The sequence below is a fragment of the Onychostruthus taczanowskii genome, unplaced genomic scaffold (assembly GCF_017590055.1).
Source record: "Onychostruthus taczanowskii isolate IOZ18803 unplaced genomic scaffold, ASM1759005v1 scaffold57, whole genome shotgun sequence".
NCBI classification, from domain to species: domain Eukaryota; kingdom Metazoa; phylum Chordata; class Aves; order Passeriformes; family Passeridae; genus Onychostruthus; species Onychostruthus taczanowskii.
In genome coordinates, this window is record NW_024503346.1 from 4,371,323 (window position 1) to 4,389,540 (window position 18,218).

At 41.6% G+C, this 18,218-nt stretch overlaps 1 protein-coding gene across 1 annotated transcript in view; it reads left to right on the forward strand.

Moving 5' to 3' along the window:
* CDH4 (cadherin 4) overlaps nt 1-18,218 on the forward strand; it is a 416,129-nt gene that overhangs the window by 177,157 nt on the left and 220,754 nt on the right. The window lies entirely within an intron of this gene.

Genomic DNA, 18,218 nt, shown 5'->3' on the forward strand with positions numbered 1-18,218 from the left:
TGGGAACATTTTTTGTTACCCCCCGTGGAAAGCAGAAGAGAACAGTGGAGGAAGATAAATTGACAGATTATTAGCTGAGGCATCTTGTAAAGGCAGCCAGGGCCTGCTGCTCCAGCTCTGCTGCCTGCGCCGCTGGAGGCTGGACCGCAGTGGAAGACTGAGGACTGCAGCAGTACATGGAGCAGCAGATAAAATTAACACCATCATTTAGTTTTATTTGTTAGAGTTTTAAGTGAGCTGGAAGATAAAAATGTTTAAAATACCCCCTCAGAGAGAGGCTGTGCTGGAGAATCCCAGAATTTTCATATTTCCAAGTGACAGAACTGTACCTCTGCTGGTGTTTTCGTGGAGGAAGAGAAGGGAAGAGCACTCCAGGTTATCTTTCAGGCTGACAGGTGAGAGGATTGACTGTAGGGAGTTTTGAAGGCTGCACGGGGTGTCTGTCAGGGGACAGCAAGTTTTGCTGACAGCATCAGATTTAGACACTTGCATGGGCACGCACGTATCCTGCACACTCAGACAGTGACTAAATGCTGCTCCCTTCCCCAGACTACATTTCCCTTCCAGGGTAAAAACACCTTCCTGCTGAAATAAGACCCTGCAGACACTGTGGTTTAAAAAAAATAAATAAAACCCACCAACAAAAAAGCACCTTTTTTGCCCTGAGATCTTCATTGTGTCTTTTTGTGAGAATTAATTTTTGTGGTTAGAGCTTTCCCTGACCAGAGCTGGCCTGTAGGATTAAAACAGGTACAGGAGGAGGACAGATGTCTCCATGCTCATTTGTCATGTATTCAGACTTTTTTCCGGAGCAGGAGTGGAATTTTTTAGCATGTGCTGCCTTTTTTCCATGTGGAAATACTCAGGGTCAGATGCAGAACTCAGCTCTGTGGTGCTCACAAGGAGGGATGGATTCTGCAGAATTTGAGTCCCACTTCCCAGCAGTGAAGCAGAGTTGGGAGACTTTTAGAAGAACCTTTGTGTGAATGTTGGGATCTGTTGTGGGAGAAGCTGGCTTGGAAATGCAGTTGTTTCTGAGCACCTAAAAATGGGCCAGAAGTTGGAACTCTGGGAACCTGAATTCTCTTGATTTCATCCTAAGTGTTTCAGGTAACAATTTCCTCTAACACCTTGAGGAGGAAAACTGGCTTTTCAATACTGAGTCAGCTGATTCACCTCACCACCTTCCAGAGACTGCTCAGAAACTGATAATTACACTCAGCTCTTGTAATTGTATTTTCCATGAGTAGGTACTGAGGCAGTGAGGCATTTCAGGAAGTCTGTAGTGGTGCAGTTATGTTACACTTGGAGAAACTGAGGCAGAAAGGTGTGCAAGGTCATGCAGTACCCACTGGTAGGGATGTGGGTACAGCCCAGCACTGTGAGATCCTTCAGCTGTTCATGCCTTGTAAGTTCGAGAAAGATTCTTTTAAAAAACATTTTATCTTTCATGAATGCCAGCAAAACCAAAACAAGAGAGGCCAAAAACAGCTCTCCTCTTCTGTACTCTCTCTCACAGGCATTTATTTTTATTTCTACTTCCCTAGATTGTTTTTTTTCAGCAGTGATAAAGGAAAATATTCCAAAAATGAGGAATATGTGAAGGAGAAAATAAAAATACTCTCTGCATGAGAAAGGGAGTTTCAGTGCAGGAACTGGACTTTCGTGCTTGGGCATTACAGACAGGGAACATGTGTCATCTTTTCATTGAAACAATACGTCCCTCCTGTGATTGGGAAGAAAATAGCAATGCAAAGCTCAGTTCTGTAAGGGCTGAATATTCCTGGAGGTCTTCACACTGCCACCAGATCTGTCTTTGGTGTTCCAGCTGGAGAACCACTTTAGCAAGCTCAACTTTTCCCTCTCCTCTGCTTCAGCTCTCTGTAATTCTGCTTTCCCTACTGCAGCTGCCACTTCCTTTTGTGTGTTCAGTTGTAATCCAAATTTCACACTGACTTTGGTCACCCTCTTTGCTACCTGCCAAAGCAGCTTCTCAGACTTCATAAGGAAATCTTCATCAGCATAAAGTTAATTGCAACGTTTTCACTCCCCTCTTTTTCTCCCTCCCCATCAGTGACCCCATAAGTCTGGCTCCATTGATAATGAAGAAAAAAAAATCGGCAAGAATGAATATTGGTGTTATAAAAATGATGCACCAGGTGAAATATATATCCAGATGAAATCACGTCATGTGGGATTTGGAAACCCTTCATGGAGTTATCAAAAGCAATGGACTAAATATGCCAGATAAACAATGATTTATTGTCTGCCTACCTGACCTCCAACTGATGTAATCAATATGTTTATGATGCAGACTGCAAAGTGTCTGAATTATATAGAGCACATCCTGTGACATCCTCCTCTAGCAGGAGCAAAGGCAGTTACTCAAAAGGCTATTGATAATAACCCAAGGCTACATCAACTCACATGGTAATTTACCATCTTCTGTCTCATTGAATTAATTGATTTCCTTTATTGGCTATATAAATAATTTCCTGTGTTTTGTTATTTTTCTCTCTCTCTCAGTGAATACTTTGTGCTTTACCAGTGTTCTGTGGTCAAAGAATTTGGCAGTTGAAGTGTTTGAGTCCTGAAGGGCAAGGAATGGGATGTTATTTTGTAATCTATGATAAATGCAGTAATAAACAATAATCCTAATTGTGTCTTGCACATGGATCCAAGGGCTCTGTTTTCCAGCTTCCCTGGAAGCAGAGCACCAAGGGGTGCTGTGCCACCCATGTGCCCATGGAGCAGTGCCCATCCATAGGGTTTTTCTCTATAGGGTGGTCAGTGGGATTTTGCCAGGTCAGGAGATGGTAGAGCATGTGCATTAAGTTATATCTGCTAATTAATGCAGATAAATACATCATTCCATCCCTACATCTCCATCCCCAAAGCTCCTGTAATGCCACCCTGCCAGGATTTTTTTTTTTAAATAGATTTCATTTAAGGAAATAATGGTTTCAAAACACATATTTTAAATTGTGTTCAAAACCACCCAAAACTGGTTTGTGGGGCTTTTCATCTTCAAAGCAATTTGTAGCACTAGCTGATAAATATTATGTTACAGTTAATATATCAAAGCATAATGTAGTCTGTGACAGAATTGGTAGGTCATCCATCTGTGTCACATGAAAGGAATGTTTTTCTGGTTTGGTCTGCTAGTTACCTCTTTACCAAACTAAGGGAAATAACTTTGTAGTGAATCTTCAAAGACATGCTAGATTGCCTTCTCCTTTTTGTCTCTTCATAGGGATTTGGAATAGTTTTAAAGCATCAAAATCCTGATGTGTTGGAAAAGGGTTTCACATGCTGACCATAATCTTCGTGCTGTTTCAGCTGTTGGGTCAGCTGTCTCACCAAAGCTGATGTGAGTCTCTTGGGGAACAAATGCCTTTCTGGAAAAAAGGGGTGATATTTTATTGGATTATCCAGATTAGATGCAGGTGCTGTCTGAAGAGGCCTCTATTTTTCAATTTCACATAACTTCAGCTCTGTCCCTTTAGACATTTGCTGGACGTTGTTAGAAGAATGTTCACTTATATATGAAAATGGAGGAATGGCAAGGTCACAGAGCAAACAGTTCATCTGAAAGAGCAGTATTTCTCATTCCTGGTTTTTCAGCCCATTAGATTTGTGGCTCTAATCAGTCACATGAGAAAGCTCTGAAGACACCTGGTGATTGCAGGCACCTTTTCAAAGGTAGTCTGTAAAAAAATATACACAGCAATTAGCCCACTAAATTGACTTCCTTCCTGAAACATATTAATTCTCTCTGAATTACTTAAAGTGACTCCTTTTTAGTTTATAAACCTAAAGATTTATTGGTGATCTCATGCTCTGTGTCCTCAAACTCTGGATTAAGGATGAAATTAAAGACATAAAGCCTGTGGTGAAATGGGAACAACTTCCAGCCAGGGCTGTGAGCAGTTTATACAAATGGAGGCAATATAGTGCCCACACCCACTCTGTCAGCCTGGAGGAGTTCACTGTGGCCCAGACTCTTATCTGTGATTACATCTGTAGTCTGATATTCTTGAAATGTGATAAGGAGCTCTGAAAGAAAACCACTGCTTCCATCTTTAATTACCATCCTAAAGAAAGCTTCCAAATTTCAGCTACAATAGTCTTACTGAACCATCCTACTGTTCAGGATACCTTAAAATAAAATCCTTAATCCATTTTGAAGCCTTTAGTTTGAAGAATAAAAAGGAGTATAAACAAGAAGGTTCAGCTGTAAGCACAGAGCAGATAAGAGAAGTGAGAGCTTGAGAACAAATCCCTGGGAAACAGATGGGGCTTGTGCTGTTTCTCTTTCTTCTAAAACCTCAGTTCTCAGCACACCATCTCGTGGTCTGTTAACTCCAAACATTTGAAGGGCAGATGGCTTCTTGGCCTTTCAGAAAACACGAGCACTGCTAGTGAAGGAGTTGCCATTATAATAGATACAAATTTATCTCCAGCCAAGTCTTTTGTGTTTCTTACCAGCATTTCTTTTTGCTGTGGTGAGGGAGTGAGGAAAATGGATTTGATAGCCAGGTATCTTGTCTTGGACTCATTCTTGTCTCCACTGTTGCCTTACACACATTTCTCTTCTATCTGATGAAAAGTGTTGTACTCATTTTTATTTCCTTATTATGTTAAGAATTAAACTTTGAGCACAGCGGCTGTTGCATTCACTAGGAACTGAATTCTTTAACTATAAAATTATGTTCTGCGTATTCATGAAAATGGATCAATTAAAGTCAAGGGGACTGCTCACATGAGCAAATGCTAATTAACAAAACTGATGCTCTAATGAAGAGAACATGATAACGTTGCAGATAGATTCTGAATATTAAACATACTTTGCTCGGCAGCAGTAGAGGTGTTTACTCCATAGTATATGAGGAGTTTATTAAATTTCTGGTTAGAAATAAATGCTTTGGGTTGGTTCTCTAATTGGTAAATGTTCTGTACTTCCAGACTCGAGTGCTGTCTGGAGCAGTTATGATGCATGCTGAGTGTGCTCCTAAGTCAGTGCTGATCCACAGATTGCTGATACCATCTAACCAAACCAGACAGGTGGCTTTGCTGCAGTAAGAACTTAAGAGACTTCTTGCCCAGCTGGTGGGGGGAAAAAAAAGAGCTGTCTTTTTTTTTCTCCTCTGAAAAAATAAAATTAAAAAAAGCTCAAAAAGCCTAATAATATAAAGACGGGACATCTATTATCACATGTAAGTCAGTGGGAGAGAGTCTTTTAGAACAGTCTGGTAGCTGGATTTTCACATTAATTTATTTTCCTATTCATGGAAATTCTACTTTCATCACCAAGTGAACTTGGTGCTAATTAATTAAATATGAACTATTGATTAATGTATGAAGAACAGTGAAAGCTGTGGCTACAGGACTGGTCTATTTTCAGAGACTTTTCTGTATTCTCTCTAATATCATCTTAATATTTCATAGTTCAGGTCTGAATTAGGAGAAGTAAACAACCACTCCAAAGGGGATGGCGGTGGTCCCAGCAGTGTTTTTGCAGCAGGGCTGGGAGCAGAGCTGGAATGGGGCTGAGGCTGGGGGCTCTGTGGTTCTCTGGCCGTGGTTCCTGCCCAGCCCCACTCCACACATCCATGGCTGGAGCTTGTCCCAGCTCCAGGGGCAGGGGTGGCACCAGGGAGAGCAGGACATCCAGGGAGAGGAGGACATCCAGGGAGAGCAGGACATCCAAGGACAGCAGGACATCCAGGGAGAGCAGGACATCAAGGGAATGAATGATGCCTTTGGCTGGAGAAGGGGCTGGATCAGATGTGTCTCATCATCTCTGGGTCTTTTGGGGCAGGATTGGGGTAGGTGGAGGCAGGACAAGAAGCACTCAGGAGGGAGGAGGTGGATGCTCTTTGGTCTTGCTGCTTCCCCTCCTCTATTCCTCCACCATCCTTTACTTCTCTTTTCCACAGTTTTTTTTTCAAAGAGGGAGGTGGGAGGGGAAGAAACCCAGCAAATCCTGTTGACCAAACCTTCCATGTGCTGGTGGTGTTGCCTAAATCCAGACTTGTCCTTCTGACCTTAAAGCCTGGTTGACCATGGGATCATGAAGCCATGAGGGATGTGCCTCGCTGGTGGTGTTGCCTAAATCCAGACTTGTCCTTCTGACCTTAAAGCCTGGTTGACCATGGGATCATGAAGCCATGAGGGCTTCATGGCAGAGGGGTCTCTCTGATGCATCAGGCAGGAGAGGTGGGATATGGTACATGAGGACATTCAGCTGTCACAGACCCTGAAAATTGGGATCCTGGAAATAAATTCTCTGCATTTGTACTTCAAACAGCAGATTTGTTTGAAAAGGCTACTGACTTAGGGATATTATGGGTGTTTATATCATATGGGCACTAAATCTATGGAAAATGTGACCTGGACTGTTGCTGAGGAACCAGCCACAACGTGTTTCATGTTGCTTCTCACACAAGTAGGTTGTTATTTCTGATTTCTAAAATAACTTTTTATGGCAATCAAAGTCTTGTACAGCCTGAGCACTGAACACTAAGACAGTCTGGGCCATAATGAAATAAATTGTGGGAATTTTTTTTTTTTAAAGAAAAACTAAAAAAAATACCCAAACACCTTAAAGGCTAGGTTTTGTCAGTAGGTAATGTGTTCCTGTAAGTTTAGGTATCATCTTTACATTATCTTAAGAAAATAAAAAGTATCATAACACTGTGCAGTATCAAGCAAAACTAAATTATCCCATGGCATGCATGGTTGAAAGTATATCCTGACTGTTATCCTGGCATATCCACATTCTTGCAAGCTCGTTCCCAAGATGTTCAAAACATTCAAAACACTAAAGAGGTACAATTCCATTGATGTCTAATGAAGTTCACCACACAAAGGCTTTCCTTAAAGAAGTTCTTTGAGTCTGAAGTGACAGACAGATGTCAAGGTGATGCTGAGCGTGAGATGAAAAATTGAAAGCAAACAAATTACTTACGTCATTTATGGGATGTGATTTGGCCCAACCTTGAAGTCTTTTGTGGGTGGGTTGGAGTGCCATCAGTCACTCCTGACACACGTTATTTGTGCATAATTATATGTTATTGACCCAGTACTCAGTAAAAAGGGCTCTGTGTATGCTTAGCATTGTTTGATCCCAGCCTCATCTGTCATTGAGACATAATGTACCAAATATTGCATATTTCTGTTCTCCGTGCAGATAGGACTTACAGGTATCTCCACTATAATCTCTTATTGCCCTAATACCAATCCACAGAAGGCTAGACCTCTCTTTCCAAGCTAATCCATCCTAGCATTGTCAGGAGTCCACAGCTTTTAGTCCAGGAGGAGAAACAGCCAGCTTTGAGCAGGGCTTTCCAAGGTGAGCCTGGTGGTGCTCTGCTGGTGCTGGCTCTCGTGGCAGCGTGCCTGTGATGCATGGTCTGTCACGGAGCTGCCCACATCCAGGGCTTCAGATCTTCATCAGCCTGGGAGATGAAAGGTAATTTCAGGGCTGTGATGAAGAGCAGAACCTCGGCTGGTCAGCTCCCAGGACCCTGCGGTGCTAATTAAGATCTCAGATGTCTTGGTGACCTTGGCTCTGTTTCCACGTGTGTGCAGGGACACAGGTGGGGCGGGACAGAGGGGATGTGATCCGACACACTGAGAGCCAGCTCCTTACCAAAACAGGCGTTGGAAGAGCTGGGCAACAAAAAAAAAAAAAAAAAAAAAATTTGTAGGTGAAGTTACTGAATGAAGTAAGGACACAGAGTCTGAGCCATGATTTACTGAATTCAAGGCAACCTTGACTTAAGGAGGGTTTTATTATGCTTAAAGAAAGAAAAATTAAATCTTCCTAATCGCTGCAGACAGTGATTCTAGTGATGGTGTTTTGTGTTTTAAGCAAAGCCTCTATGTCTCTTTTCAAAGAAATCTGAATAAGAGTTGAACTTACTATATATTTTACAGGGTTTTGGGGGGATAAAAATACCAACTTTTTTCATTTACTGGGAATGCTCTGTCTAACAAGTACCCTTTTCCATTTTTTATTATTTTTACAGTAACATCTATAAAAAAAGCAAATTAAAATATTTAAACACAACACTGAAAACATTTGTTCATGCCTGCTGGCTGGCTTCCAACTTGTGTAATTAAATCTTGCAGTCTGTTACCTAAATACTTCCTGCAGTTCCTACTCAGTGCAGTCCCTTCCCTGAGCTTCTGGCCCCAGCCAGTTTTACTCCTGCTTTGCACTGCAGCGCAGCTGCCACTTTGGATCACAGGGATGACTGCCTTTCTTGGGGAAAACTGACTCTCATATATAAATAATTGTTAAAGTGCTCTGGCAACTTCCCTGGAGTGAAGAGCACCATTGAAAAATAATAAGCCTTTCAGATATATTATTAATATTGATCCCATTGCTGGTCACATTTCAGCCCAGGGACAGGGAGAAGGTGACTCATGCAGTCTGTGTTAAAGCCTGGAAACCTGGGTGTGACACCAAGCCCCTCCATGAGACTGGACAAATCATTTATCCCTTTGTGCCTCACCACCCCCCACCTTGGACTTCTTGCTCCGCGGCTTATTGAATATAGATATTTTATGATTTTAACAAAGGGGTTTTGTTAGTGTGGGTGGACGATTCTCTGATTGTGCTGTCGAGGTGGAAACCATGAATTCAGGCTGAAGTGAGCAACCAGCAAGTCCTGATGTGTGGGCTCAGTTTATGATACCCTCCTTGTCACTACACTTTGCAGGTGAACACAGATATTTTTCAAGTTAGAAATGACAAAAGTATTTCTCACGTTGAATGCAAAAGATCTCCCAGCAGATTTGTTTGTCCTGCACTCACTTTCTGTTGCACATTTAAGCTGTGTCCACTGACAGCTTTCTTATCCTTCTTCACCCCTTAGATACTCTTCTATAACTTTGGAAAGCAATTTGTAATACATGTGAATGTGCAGAAAATACTCAGTGCTGATTCCCATACAGCAGAGCAGTTACTTATAGCTGTCCTTTAGTTTGAGTGAAGTCCTTCACTTTATGCTCAGATTAACCAATGTTCCAACTGAATTTGATGTTATCTCTCTTTTATTGATGTGAATTATTTATAGCAGAACTGTTGAATCATCAAAACGCGATTCCTGAGACTATTATTTATGCTAAGATATTAATCCCATGTTCCTATTAAGATTTATCCCTCTGTTCCTCGTTCTGGATTCCTGAATTAAATTTAATTATTCCATCTTTCTCTTTTGCAGTTGAAGTGCAGTTAGGTTCGTAAAGTAAAAGTATTAGCTTGTGGGTGACTGTGTTGAGGTCAAACACAAAATCTGTCCTCCCTGCTTTCCTGCAGGTGTAGATTTGAATTTTTATCACAACCAAAGGCAGCTCATGGGAGGCACCTGGCTTAAAGATAACCTGCTTTTATACATAGGATTTTTCTGGACATGTGGATGCAATATTTAAATTGGTCCAGATAGTGACACTTAAATTCATTCTCTCCAAAGAGAACTTTTTGGTTGTTGTTGTTGAGAAGAGCTGAGGTGATACCACAGGTGTAGCCTGGCAGTTTTGCTTTTTTTCTGAACATCCTATTTGTACTGCCTTGTTTCTTTTCCTGTTCTTTTCCTGTTCTTTTTGCAGGCTGGACCAGCAGCACTGGGGGTTGCCCCCAGCCCAGTTCTCTATCTCCATGCATCCTCCTGCCTTTGCCCTGCTCCTTTGAAGTCAGAGGGGCTGCAGGTTATGGCAGCACATTTCATCTTGTGCAGCTACAGCCACTTGCCACAAGCATTCCTGCAGCTGATTTTAAGACCTTTTATAATAATTACTGTTTTTCTTTCAGGCATTTCTCCATCTTGGTATTCCAGTGAAGCCCCCCATCTCTTGTGCTGATAGTAATGATGTTATGGCAGAGAGATCCCTCTGGCTTTATTAGGCTCAGATTTATACAGTGCTTCTGTCTTGAATAATTCAAGAGGGGGCCCAAACCAGGGCTCCAGATGAAGGCCATACATAAATGTAGGGCAACTCAGGTGTAAAGTTTGCAGCTGTGGTTCTAGTTCATCTCTGGCCTTTGTGTTTCTGATAAAAGAAAAAAAAAAAAAGAAAGAAAAAAAAACCTCTAAAAAAACTCCTGATTTCAATATAAACCATTTCTCTCAAGGATTCTTCCTTGAGCAACTGTGTGTATTCATATACCAGGATTTTTAGCTTTAGGCAGCTACAGGTAGTTTCTCAGAAAACATCTGTCCAAAGCAGGAGTAGTGCCTTTTGTTTGTGTATGAATGTCCTCTAACCTCTGGTGTTTGCCTTTCATTTGCTCTGGGAGCAGAATTTAACTCCTCCTCCTCCAGGGTGACAGGGTTAAACAGCTTCTGATACCACTCAATGGAATAGCAGTAGTGGCAGCCAATAAAGTGAAGCCCATTTGAAATCATTCCTAATGATTTAAAGAAGGAAGAATGTCACCCAGAAGAACCATTTCTGCATTTCAAAAGATTTTTCTACCATATTGTCCCATGACTGATGTGCTAGATGCAAGCCCTTGATCCTCAAATCACTGTTGTGTTTTCAGTGATAAATGGCAGAGTTCTGCTGCGCTTGTGTGTGAGCACAAGTGTTCAAGGGTGGTGTTTGGGATTGCTGGAGTGGCAGATACCCTTCAGTTTCAGAAAAAACTTTAGGATTCATTTAAATAATTAGGCAGAATGTTCTGATAGTCATGTCTACTCTTTCTGAGGAACTTACTTGACCATTTGAAGCATGATGCAGCATGGAGTTGTCAGTGGGGCTTCCTTCAGTTACAGGTTTGGGTTTTCATTTGCCTTGTTTTGGTTGAGATCCAGGATACAACTTGTTTGTGCAGTCACATGCAAATAATAATAATATTTCAAACATACAGTACTTTCTGTATTCAAAACACTGTGGAAATATTTGCAGATGTTCTCACAACCCCTGTGTGGAGTAGGTAAATAGTGAAGTAGGTAAATACTGGAGATATGACTTTAAGGCAGGTTTGCATGGAGGATAACATGTCATGGTATTGCTGATGGAAAACAGGCATCAGACCTCCAAACCCGAGAGTGATGTGAGGAGACCTGACACATTTAATGTTGTTTATGTTTGTATCTCAGTTTCAGAGCTTTCAGGGATGACTTTTTCAAGTTTTCTTGACATGGAGGAATAGTAAAATCTGCTTTGCTTTTAATGAGCAATGAAATGATGTCATATCATTCCCGAGGCTGGGGCCCCTCAAAAAGCTAAGAGAATTTCACAAGACTTGCAGTCACAGGCTGGATTGTGCATCCCTGAAGTTGGCAAAGATGCTGTCACTGGATTGGGTAGGATTTGTGTAACACTCCTGTCTTCTGGGTACAGCTGACAACATTTCAGGGGCTGGTCATGGCAGAAATACCAGGTTTCATGATTTACCATTGGTTCTTAAAAGAATCCTATTAAAACCATGTGTGCACATTACAATCTGTGGAAAAATGAAGGTGATAAGCTGTTATCATTCTGCTTGCTGCAGGGGTATTTGCAAGCCTTTCTATGGCCCCAGGCTGTTGTCTGCTCACCTGTTGGTCCATCTGGTTGTATTGAGTGAGGAGGAACCACACATCCAGTCATTCTTTGTATTTCTGTACCTGACAAACCTGTCAGTGTAAACTTATTTGGGTGGAAAGGATGAATCATGCTGGAATTAACATGCTGATTGAGTGGGAATTACATTTACAAATATGCAGCACGGTGTGATGGAGTGTTTATGCCCCTGTGAAAAGGCATCTGGTGGCTGGAGTGGCAGCTCTTGAGCTCTCTGCAACTGCTTCTCAGCTCGAGCTGCTCTGTGCCAGCTTTCCTTGTCTGTATTGAAGGAAGGATAACCTAATTGCAGAAAATTACACTGAGAGTCCCAGCAAAAGATGGGGATTTTGACAGTGTCACCCTCGCATTCCTCTAACTGGATTTCCATTTCCAGCAGGAAAGGATAAATGAAACAACAATTGTTCTGTTTCTGCACTGCTGCCGGGGAGGGAGCGCGGAAGGAAACCGGGCATCCTGAAATCTGTGATCCTTAGGAGCTCTTTATTAAATGAAAAAGGAAGATACTTATCCATGATGTTGCCCTCCTGTATTTACAGGGATTTGAATGCATATATCTAGTCATTGGTACTAATGAGCTTATCAGAGTCTTTAAAGTGTTTTCTAAATCAACTAGACAGAGCTTACCCAGGCTGTCCTTGAGGCAGCTTTTTTTTTTTCTTTCTTTTTTTAAATAGATTATTATATTTCTCTCTCTAAGGTATTTACGTGATCTCAAATAGAGAGCACTGATCTTCAGTGCATCTCCAGGAATATAGATGGCACAGGGAGGAAATGACTGATTGGAAGAGTGGGGATTTGAGACCTGCTCTGATATACTGAATCCTAAGCAAGTATCCATCCTACTGCAGTCATTGCTGTCTCCTAATGTTCATGTGAGTATTCAGAGGCAGATGGGCCTTCCCTCCTGTGCAACACTCTAAAAGTAATTTAAGCTGATGAAACAAAACAAGTATTCCACAATTATTAAGAGTTTATCATTTACTTTTTGTAATTCCACCCATCACAGGGAAGGATTTCAGCAGCTCTGCAGAATTGCAGCAATTTGAAGGATACCACGCTCTTAATACCAGTTTTAGCAGACTTAATCTTCTGCTTTCTAATTCCTAACTGAGTCTGTAAACGCGAGGTGCGCGTTTCTGCAGATTTTGTTCATCACTAAAATAAATAAATGAAAAAACTGCCTTATTCCTCAAGGACTTCCAGCTCCACCTAAAGCAGAGAACGTAATTATGCCCATATCATTGATCAGGGGACTCCTCCCCTCGCTCCAGTCTTTATAGCACCAGGATTTAGCATTTAAACTATATTTAAGTAACTGATGTATTAGACAAAGGAAGCCATGCAGTAAGTGGATTGCCATCTACTTTTAGCTCAGCACGCTTGTTGAACGTGTGCCAAACTTCCTCGTTTCCTGGCGTTTCCTTTATTGTAGCCTGAGGAGCAGCGAATATCTGTGTGCAATTGGAGGTTTCTAGCATTTCACTTCACTGAATTCTCTGTTCCCTGTTGTCTCGTACAGACTGTCAACCATTTGTATTTCTGGGTTGGAACTAATCAGACCCATCTGGTCTTGCTGACAGTGCGAGCCAGGAGAATAGCTCTGTATCATGATACAGGATCCTGGAACTTGGGGCACAGAGAAATTTACTGCCTCGCCTAGTCCTGCTTTTTAATAAACTCAACGGTGCCACAGCACAGCTCATTTTCTCCTTTGTTTTAAATCAAAGATAGCAGTTGTCTGTCAGACCACAAATGTATGAACACTGAGCAATCCATAGATTGAAACATTTCCTTCTTGCTCAACCTGTAAGTAGTTCTTTGCATCCGTGCTGGATGGAGCATTTTGTGCCGGAAAGAGTTTATCAGCTGCAGAGTAAATTAGAAACCAGACAAAGAATAATGGTTGTCTTTTCAGTGTTTCTTAATATCAGCTGGTAAATGAAGGTGAGGTAGTGTAAGAGCTCCTGTTGCCTAGTCTGCATTGGAAAGAGCATCCAGGCAGCTCCTAGGTTGCTCAAAGACTGCCAAATCAAAGGCCACGTGAGGCACTAATGCTGCATATTGCATGAAGTGTGTGTACCTGGGAGTATTTGAATTACATCTTCATTGTACATTAGGGAGAAAATTCAAGGCAAATCAAAAGTTTGTATTGATTTTGGGACCAGGGGAGGGGTTGTGGAGGATTATCTGAATAATGCTATTATTCACCTTTCTGTTGGAAAATTAAAGTGGATAGTGCAAAGAGCACTACTGAGAGAGATAAATGAGCTGCTTCACTTCAGAATGAACTCTCATCTCAGCAAACTGTTGACATTATGTGCCTAAATTCCTTATGTACTTAGTAGAGTTATCTGCATAAAATATCCTTTAAATTCAAGAATTATTTCCATCAGCCCTGTAATGATATCAGGGGATGATTGTGCTCCCATTTTATTTCAGTAGGTGTACACAAATACTGCTATTCTACGAGATTATTAAATCGCAAAGGGCGCGTTTTGTGATTATTTAGGACAAATTCCATTTCAGCAGTTCCAAACCTTGCAACCTTGTTCAGAGCAGTAAAATAAACCTGTAAGATGAAGAAAGACATTGTTGTCCTTTGAGCAAACATACTGAACAAGGGATTCTGTAATTGAACTTCTACCAGCACCTTTGCCAGTGTAGTATCAAAGGTACAGAATTTGATATAGCCAGTTACAAGCCTTCTCACAAATCATGAGGCAGAAGTGCTGTGCTGGAGGATTTAGGGACTGTACCCAAAATGTTGGAGCTGGATCACAGCTTTGCAGGATCCACGGGTGCATTTGTGTCCCCACTCCGTTCTGGCCCTACCAGGACGCTTAAAAGTAGTTTTAGTACCAGTGGATTTAGTTTGGCTGTGTTAGTGCTTATTACTGACAAGCTTGAAAAAAGATAAACTTAAAAAGTCCAAAATCTCAGTCACCGGCAGACAGAAATTCTAACCTGCGGAGGGGAAGGAAAGGAAAGGTTGCTGAGAATGCCATTAAACAGAACCCTCACAGTATCATGCACCAAACAATTCACAGGCACAAAGAGTAAATGAGGCAGAGCATGGTTTGCTGATCTGACATGGAAATCAGAAACAAGAGCATCAGTTGCAGCTATAAATCTGCCTCACCAGGAATTTGTCAGCTTTTCTGTTCCTACCCCGAAAATTAGTTAGGAAATGTGAAGAATGTTTGTTCATGCTGTAGGAAGGGGTGAAAAGAAGGTGTTACATGGGTGAGCAACAGCACTGGTGGAAACAGTGCTGAAGGAAGAGCTAAGGTTTTTGTGAAAGTTTTTTGGCAAGAACACATCTCTAAAGTTTTCTGTGATGCAAATATCACATTCCCTTATCTTGAAGAGGAAGAGGTTTTGGGGATAAAACTTCAAATTACTCTTGAGCCGTCTCATGGGGTTTTCACTCAGTTTCCTGAGTCTTGTCTCCAATAAGCTCCAGCTCAATAGAAATTTGCTTTAGTCCTAACACTGTAAAAACCGAGTAAGCACTTTGAGATTTGCCCCATTGATTTTGCCAAGTTTTGGTTGAGTGAGAACTTAATAAAGGTTTTGGATTGTGGAGATAAAGAACTGACTTCTGACATCCTGATTCAATTTCTAGCCAGTCATTTTACGGATTAACTCCCATTGAGTTCAGCAGGAGCGTGTCATGCAAGGGCTGAGCCAGGACCCAGCCCTTGCTCCCCTGCCAGGAGTCAATGTCTGCCTCCTTTAACCTGCCCATCGATCCAGGAGTTCAGAACTTCAGGGAAGAAACAGCCACAGCTTCTGTGATGAGTTTGATCAGAGGGCAGGGGTTCTGATGGCTCCAGCACACAGAAGGTTAAAAGGAGTCCAAGCAGATGGAGGGAAGGGGAGGACATTTGGTCCTGAGAGGAGAAAAGGGGGTTTTATGGGCCTTGGAGCAAACTGTTTGTCAGCAGAGGAAAGCAGTGAATTAGATCCTGCAGTTAAGGCATGGTGGTTGGCTGGCGTTGGATTAAATCCCAGCATGCAGAAAGAAAACGAAAATGTGGGGCTTGTGCCTTGTGTTGGTGTTGTTGAAAAAGCACCAGGAAGGTGAGTTTGGTTCCTCACCGTGGTGAGGAGCATTCAGCACACAGAACTGCACCACCAGCTGCAGAAATGGGTCCGTTTGGAGACTGATGGGCTGAGAATATTTCATGTCTCTCTGACCCAAGCACTGCAGTTTCAAAGGGATTCCAGACCCCAAAGCTTCTGCTGGGTGGTCTCCCTGCAGTGAGACCACCACCCTGTTAGCTGCTGTGGCTCTCCTGCCTCAGAGATGCCATCCATGGACACCCCCACAGCAGTGCAGCAGACTCCACACCCCTCTACTGCACAATTCAGACACTTGAAAAGTCCAACTCAGCCTTCTCCAAAACAGGGGAGCAGGGAAGAAGCAGCCACTCATGCTGTAAATACCCCTTCTTCCTTCAGCAGCAGAAATCAGACAGTTTTCGTATGATTTCCTGAGTTGCTGTCATCATTATTCTTCCTTTTCTATTATTTCCTTTTATGTCTTTTTTAAATCACTTCTGTCTACCCATTTGAGCACCGTCTTGATGTATCCAGGATGTTTCCTGTGAGATGCCTGTCTGAGTTTGGTGGGAAATACGTAGCATTTGTACAAATTCTCATTAATAGACAATACATTTGAGAAGGGTGGAAGATCTCTGATTTTGAGGAGAGTACACTAATTTTAAAAGCAGGTCTTCTTGATCTATGGTGGAGATTAATAAACTAGTGAGATTTTGTTTGGAAACATGAAATTTCTTTTTTTGAGTTGCATAAGCACGGCACAGTCACTTAAACATTTTAAATCAATTTTCTTTGCACTCTTAGAATTCAAAAACCACAAAATGGATTTCTTTCAAGTTTCTTGTATTCTCAGGTTCAGCCCAGAGGGATTTTTTTCTTTTTCTTTTTCTTTTTTTTTTTTTTTTCATTTTTTTTGTGGCTTAGAATAGGGTTTTGTAGTGAAAAGCCTGACAGATCCTTTACTATACTGCCACTAGGTACAATGCTCTAATATATAGTACAAGATTAACTTGTATTTTAATAAAGTATCTGGAACAATAAAGGGAGCATTTTAAAAGTATTAGTTGAAATCTGTGTTAGTTTGGTTTGAAGCAGTGTTAAGAGAATACACCTTCTTTAGTTTCCCTGGTTCAGTCAAGAGTATAAGCAGCAAAACTGTGATATAGGGAGCCTTTCAAATGGTTAAACATTTCAGTCCTCTGTTCCTTACAAAAGTTGATGCCTTTTGAAAATGTAGCTACTCTGTCAGCTTCTCAGAATGATAAAAATGTGCTGAATTTCTTTGTGTAACATATCCCTTCTTCCCAATTTCTTGCTAAAAGAAAGGAATAATAAAGGGCATCATGGTCTTTGTCCATTCCAGAGCTTGGCAGTTGTTTGCTCCCTGCTCCTCAGCACGCATGGCTCTGGAGCATGGCCATTCCCTGACAGAGGCACTGCTGGCACAACAGCCTGGGCTCCCATTGCCACAGGAGCAATTCCCAGCCTGCAGAACCATGGGGGTTCATTAGCTCAGGTTCTGCTTTTAGTTGTTTTTCCCTACTATGTGTGTGATGGTAGCTTTCCATGTGTGTTGGATTACCAAAAGAGTTAAAATTGTCCATTTTTTAAAAGTTTGTTTATATATATGCATTACACAGGTTCTAATTTTATGCACTGGCACACTCAGATGGATGCATATATAAATATATTTATGTTTATTTATGTAAATTTGCATTATCCATCTCAAGTATCTCATATTGGCCATTGGCCAAGATAAGATGTAATTCACAGCAGAACCTTTGATCGGATTCCACATGTTAAACCTTACAGGACATAAAGCTTGATAAGATTTGTGAGAGCCCTGAATACTTAGGTGGGAAAGATGGCCAGGGTTGGATTAGTGCAGACTGTAAACCTTTGTTCTCTGGAGCAAGCTCTAATTAAGGGGGTAACGAGCAACGTCCTTGCACTGCTGACACCATCCCTGCTGACACGCTGTGGGGTGGGCTGCAACTGAGGAGGAGGTTCTGGACCATTGGCCCCATCTCAAAGGGCCATTTCGCTGTCACATGCTGCATTCAGATATGAACTGCATGAACGTGTCTGTGGAATAGCTTCATACAGAGTTACTGCAGCTTTTCTCACACCAGGGTCTGGTCCATACTCAGTGGAGCAGGAGCTTGGGTGGAGAGCACTGTACACCGTGTCCTGAGTGTCACAGATGTGTCACAGCTTTTTTCAGAATTTAAATCCTTTAAATCCTTTAAATTCATCCATTAAATTCATCTTTAAATTCCTATAGGTGCTGTAAAAAGCAAAGCCCCTTTTCCATGTTTCTACTAGGATACTTGTATACCATGGATGTCTGATCCCTGTTGCACATCCACATTGACTTTGAAAGTGGAAACTATGATATTATGTAATCTTGGCTTGAAGGCAAAATATTAGCTAATTTAACCAGATATAATCTACCCCCAAATGTCTACACTACTCACTGTTGAAGCAGTGCTTTTAAAAGGTTTCCTAAAATAAGCACAAATTTAAAATTGTATGTTTAGGTCTCAGGGAAATAACTAGTATTTAACTGGAGC